Raw genomic sequence first — 6,495 nt, 5'->3', positions numbered from 1 at the left:
AACATTGGGTTATGCTGCTGTCAGGCATCTGCCTAGTTGATGGGGTGGAGCGTATATGGATTTGTCCGAACGCAGTGACACCTCCTTGAGAAACCGAAACTGAAACTGAAACCGTTTACACAAGTTTAGGAATTCAGTCTTATTACACTTGACTACTCTTCTCCACTGTCACGAAGAGAGTTTCAGTTTCAGTTTCAGTTTCAGTAGCTCAAGGAGGCGTCACTGCGTTCGGACAAATCCATATACGCTACACCACATCTGCCAAGCAGATGCCTGACCAGCAGCGTAACCCAACGCGCTTAGTCAGGCCTTGAGAAAAAAGAAAAGAAAAAAAGGTGAATAAATAATAGATAAGCTTACATAACTAACTAACTAACTAAATAACTAAATAAATAAATAATAATTATGATATAAAAAAGTACGTAGTAATGATAATAATAATAAATAATAAATAATAATAATAATAATAATAATAATAATAATAATAATAATAATAATAATAAAAATAAATAAATAAGACAACAATGATGATAAATAAGCAAATAAATGTAAAACATGAAGACACACATTTACGCATACACCCACACATGCATAACAGATATGCACCAAACATGCAGTTTCACAGATATGAAAGCACAGTCAAATACATATAAACGTACATGAGCTCCAACACACACACACATTACCCTGCACCTCCTCTACCCACCTATGAAGAGAGGTAGGGATAGAGACATCAGGTAACAAACCAACGTGGATTCGCATTCACGCCATTGAACATACAGAAGTTCCCTGAGTGATCTACAATTGTATTACTCTTTTTATCACAACAGGTTTCTCTGTGTGAAATTCGTGCTGCTCTCTCCACGGAGAGCGCGTCGCTTCACTGACAACGCCACTTTGTGTGTGTGTGTGTGTGTGTGTGTGTGTGTGTGTGTGTGTGTGTGTGTGTGTGTGTGTGTGTGTTTCCTGCCTGCAATTTTATTTGTTTTCCTATCCAAGTGGATTTTTTTACAGAATTTTGCCAGCGACAACAACCCTTTTGTTGCCGTGGGTTCTTTTAAGTGCGCTAAATGCATGCTGCACACGGGACCTCGGTTTATCATCTCATCCGAATGACTAGCGTCCAGACCACCACTCAAGGTCCAGTGGAGGTGGAGAAAATACTGGCGACGCCGGAGTGATTCGAACCAGTGCGCTCAGATTCTCTCGCTTCCTTGGCGTTACCTCTAGGCCAACACTGCACGATGAATGAATACGATGAATAGGTTTTAGGGACGTCAAATAGTCAAATAGTAATTTTGTGTGTGTGTGTGTGTGTGTGTGTGTGTGTGTGTGTGTGTGTGTGTGTGTGTGTGAAAATCTATTTCATTGGGAGACAGACAGACAGAAAGACAGACACAGAGAGTTTATGTATTTACGAGGACACTTTTCAGTGATTGTAGACCACGTCTGTACAATTTGCCCAAGAATTTATACATTGGGGAAAATATTACATACAATGCGTCAATTTTTTTTATATATACAATTTGGTCCAAGTACCATCTTAAAAAAAAAAAGAAAAAAAAAAAAGATTCCATCCATGTTCGTGTTCTGATATTTTATTGCAAAGATCGCTAAACAAAATTCGCGAAAACGATATTTTCCATGGATGATAATAATAATAATAATAATAATAATAATAATAATAATAATAATAATAATAATGGATACTTACATAGCACACTATCCAGAAATCTGCTCTGGGTGCTTTACAAAAACGCTTTTGTTAACATAAAACATCATATCTATGTTACATACACACACCAAAATGTGACTACACACACACACACACACACACACACACACATACACATACACACACACACACACACGCGCACACACACAAACACACGCTGCATACATACATTTTAACATACATGTGTATCTAACAGCTACCATAACACATACGCAAACATAGGCAGGCACAAACTTACATAAACACACGCACACGCACACACAATACACATTGGATGATGATAAGCAGAAAGGTTCGTGGCGCTCTGGGAAAATCATCGATCAGTGTATTTGTCCAACATACGTGCTTTGGGCCAAGGGAAAAAAAAAACCATTCAAAAAGAACTGTTTACCCAGATATTATTGAACCCGTCCAAACCTCGTTGAATTCCACTTAACTGGAAGAAAAAAAACAACAACAAAAGATTATTGTTGAAACTTAAATCCTTTATCTCTTCAGGTGTGTGTGTGTGTGTGAGTGAGTATGTATTGCACTGAATGGTGATCAGCAAGTGTTTTAGTGTGCATGGCCCATCAAAACAGAAAGGAGTGAGATGTCATCACCCTTTCCTCACATAGGCTTTCCTATTCACACTGTCCTCTTCTCATCACTTGACAACGGGCCTATGGTCCGAAACGTCGTGTAAAAACAAAGAGGATTCAGCCACCACCAAACAGGTTTTTATAAACTTTATTTTTTTTGTATTTGAAGAATCCTGCAGTCATTTTTGTCTTCTTCCCTCTTCAGTACTTTTTTTTTCTGTCGCTAGGAAAAATTACTGTTATTGTGTATCAATTTGCTTCTTTGCTCAATTGGGATCAGTAGTTTGTTTATTTCATTCATTTATTTTTTGTTTTGTTTTGACATAACTCTTTCTGTTTTTATGGCATGTAAAACTAAGCATGTGTTCAGTGTTTCAATACCCGTGGTCGGTACATCAAATAAACTTTTTGCCTTTACAAGTGGACAGTCGGGTATTTGAAGTCGCGAGTAAAACACAAACTGCATACAGTTAGCAGCTGAAGTGAATGAAAGCTATGGCTGACGAAAAGAGAGATGATGTTATATCATGAAGAGGTAGCTGCAATCATGAAGATGAATTCGCCAGAAGGTGTCTAGAATCGTCAGGATTCTGCTCGGCTACAGGAGACTCCTTTTTTTTCCAGAAAGATTCTTCTGAAGCCTGCAAGCAAGAGGGAGGAAGGGGGTGGGGGGAGTTGGAATTTTGTGAGCTGCTGCTGAAGATTTTATAGGAGCGTGATTCCAAATACCTCAACACCTCAAGGAAATCACCTTCTTCTTCTTCTTTTTCCACTACTACTACTACTACTACTACTTCTTCTTCTTTCTCCTCCTCCTCCCCCTCTTCTTCCTCCTCATCCTTCTTCTTCCTTCTCCTCCTCCTTCTACTTCTTTTTCCTTCTCCTTCTCCTCCTCCTTCTTCTTCTTTCTCCTCCTCCTCCTCTTCCTCCTCATCCTCCTTCTTCTTCGTTCTCCTCCTCCTTCTACTTCTTCTTCTTCTCCTTCTCCTCCTCTTCTTCCTTCTTCTTCTTCTTTCTCCTCATCTTCCTCCTCCTCCTCCTTCTACTTCTTCTTCTTTCTCCTTCTCCTCCTCTTCTTCCTTCTTCTTCTTCTTCTTTCTCCTCATCTTCCTCCTCCTCCTCCTCCTTCATCTTGTTGTTGTTGTTGTTCTTCTTCTTGTTCTTCTTCTTCTTCTCCCTCAACTTTGTGAAGAGTCCTTTGGACATCGCACAGAACTGTTCACCAGATTTCTCCAGGTCTGTTGGTTGTGTGTCAAAGCCTGGGTCTCTTCAAGTGAAATCACTACAGGCAGCGAAGCCCGAGAAAACCACTGCGACACACTCTCAAAACCAGGTTATGCTTGCGAACATTGGAGAGTCACTTTTTTAGATGGCTCCTTGGCGCCACTCTGCAAGTAAAAACTCTCTCTGCACGATTTTCTTTTATCAACGAAATGGGAGTGGGAGTTGTATGTTGCAAACATTGCACAAGCCCGATGACAACGATCACTTGGGAATCATGAAAGGGGGTCGAGCACTTTACGAGTTTAAAGAAATAATTATGTAACAGTGCGTCGAGCAAACAGTGGTGGGGTTGAATATTCCATTACATGAAAAAGTATCTGCCCACAAGTCTTGCACAAGAAAGTTTCAGTTTCATTGTCAAAGCGTGCATGATCCATACACGCTACACCACGAAAAAACAACAACAACAAAAACAAAAAAAAAAACCAACCAACAGATGCCTGACGTTAGAATAAACCAAACACCCTGGTTAGGCGTTAAGAACGTACCCTATGTTTGTATGAAACATTACTATAAAATGATACAAAATCAATGAAAAATAGTTTCAGTTTCAGTTTCACTTTCACAAGGAGGCGTCACTGCGTTCGGACAAATCCATACACGCTACACCACATCTGTTGAGCAGATGCCTGACCAGCAGCATAACCCAACGCGCTTAGTCAGGCCTTGAGTGCATGCTTACATATTTGTGTACCTATGAAAGTGGATTTCATTTTACGTAATTTCGCCAGAGGACAACACTCTCGTTGCCATGGGTTCTTTTTCAGTGCGCCAAGTGCGTGCTGCACACGGGACCTCGGTTTATCGTCTCATCCGAAAGACTAGACGCTCAGTTTGATTTTCCAGTCAAACTTAGGAGAAAGGGCGAGAGCGGGATTCGAACCCACACCCTCACGGACTCTCTGTATTGGCAGCTGAGCGTCTTAACCATTCTGCCACCTTCCTCCTATGAAAAATGAAAAATAAGTAAACCAAGTATAAAGAAAAAAAAAAAGAAAAAAAATAGTAAATGCATCAAAATATAATTGAATGAAAGACACATTTGAAGCAAATGATCGGAATAAAATCTTGATGGATCAAAGTGTATTAATTTGAAGCTATAGATATCATTTTCCAAACAGACACAGCAAGAGAATATGTCGGTTAGCCAACAAAAAGGTCACACAGTGGGCTTGATTAATCAAGGAGTATATTAACTCACTGATTACGGCCAGTCCTCTCTTCTCCTCTACACAGACCCCTCGGATGTCCAGTGGGTGTCTGAATGACCCAACCTTTAGCTTCCGTCAACATATCACCTCTTCAGTGTAAGAGCCTTCCACTTGCAATATTTTGATGATGGTAATTGGGGTGAAACGCTGTTAACTCTCTCCATACGAACGGCGAAAGAGACGACGTTAACAGCGTTTCACCCCGATTAACATCATCAAAATATTGCAAGCGGAAGGCTCTTATACTGAAGAGGTGAATGTTGACAAAGAATACCACAATTCTGACGACGGAAGCTAAAGGTTGGGTCATTCAGACACCCACTGGACATCCGAGGGGTCTGTGTAGAGGAGAAGAGAGGACTGGCCGTAATCAGTGAGTTAACGTAGTCTCTTTCGCCGTTCGTATGGAGAGAGTTAAGCTGTAATTATTTTTTCCACAGACATATCAAAAAATAAAATCTTGATTAATCAAGGAGTATTAATTTGAAGCTATTGATATACTTTTTCCATGGACAGACAGACAGAAAGAGAACCTGTCTGTCAGCCAACGAAAGGGTCATGGTGATCCCTCCCCGTCCTTCTCCAGATGAACTCCTTTCTGCCCACACACCTTCCAGACGGGCGCAATAGCCGAGTGGTTAAAGCGTTGGACTTTCAATCCAAGGGTCCCGGGTTCGAATCTCGGTAATGGCGCCTGGTGGGTAAAGGGTGGAGTTTTTTTTTTTTTTTCTCGGTCTTCCAGGTCAACATATGTGCACACCTGCTAATGTCTTAACCCCTTCGTGTTTATACTGACGCAGAAGATCAAATACGCACGTTAAAGATCCTGTAATCCATGTCAGCCTTATGGGAATTAACGGGAGCAGCTTTTGACATTCAATATTGTGACATTAAGAAAGATGAAAATCCCAATATACTGGCTTCTCGAGTCAAAACACACTGGTCTGAAACATACCCCAACCACTTAAAAATATATACAGACGGTTCTGTTCTAGAAAATCAGTTTGCTGGTTCTGGATATGCAATTCCTGCTTTGAAAATTGAAAAGTCATATCATATTGGAAAGGGCTTCTCAATTTTTACAGCTGAATTAATTGCCATCCTTATGGCATTAACATATCTAATTGATCTGCCCCTAAACTTCATTAATGTTTTATTTTTTGTGTCGATTCAAAATCAGTTCTGCACTCTATCAAATCAGGTTGTACGAACATTAATTATAACATCATTTTTGAAATAAGATTTTTGATTCACTGTATTCAAATTAGAGGAACTAATATTGGAATGTGCTGGATTCCCTCACACTGTGGGCTTTTGTCTATTGAACGTGCAGATCATCTTGCAAAGCTTGGAGCTAAAAACGCTTTAAATGCAATTGAACTTCCTCATCGTTTATCATCATCTGAAATGTGTAATATTGTTGAAAGAAATATGCAAAATTCCTTTCTGTCTTTAGAAGTTAACACTTCTGCCTTATTAAATGCTAAATGAACTGGCAGGGCTGTTAAGAGCATGGCATTTAGGTTATTATTAAATGTCCCATACACAAAATATTGTGAAAATATTGAATGCATTTGCGAGGGACGTTTAACGGTAGAGCACGTTTTAACCCGCTGTTTAGTAATGAAACCTTTTTTGCCTCCAGAAATTACGGAACACGTGTTACCAGTTTCAAATGTTAACA

General features: G+C 39.8%; 1 non-coding gene across 1 annotated transcript; it reads left to right on the top strand.

The window, feature by feature from the left end:
* The first annotated feature begins 5,431 nt into the window (after window positions 1-5,431).
* Window positions 5,432-5,507, top strand: Trnae-uuc (transfer RNA glutamic acid (anticodon UUC)). The gene has a single exon. It is a non-coding gene; the product is annotated as a tRNA-Glu (tRNA).
* The last annotated feature ends 988 nt before the right edge of the window (window positions 5,508-6,495 follow it).

Source organism: Babylonia areolata, chromosome 23, assembly GCF_041734735.1.
Source record: "Babylonia areolata isolate BAREFJ2019XMU chromosome 23, ASM4173473v1, whole genome shotgun sequence".
Lineage (NCBI taxonomy): Eukaryota > Metazoa > Mollusca > Gastropoda > Neogastropoda > Buccinidae > Babylonia > Babylonia areolata.
This window is presented reverse-complemented; position numbering and strand designations above follow the sequence as displayed.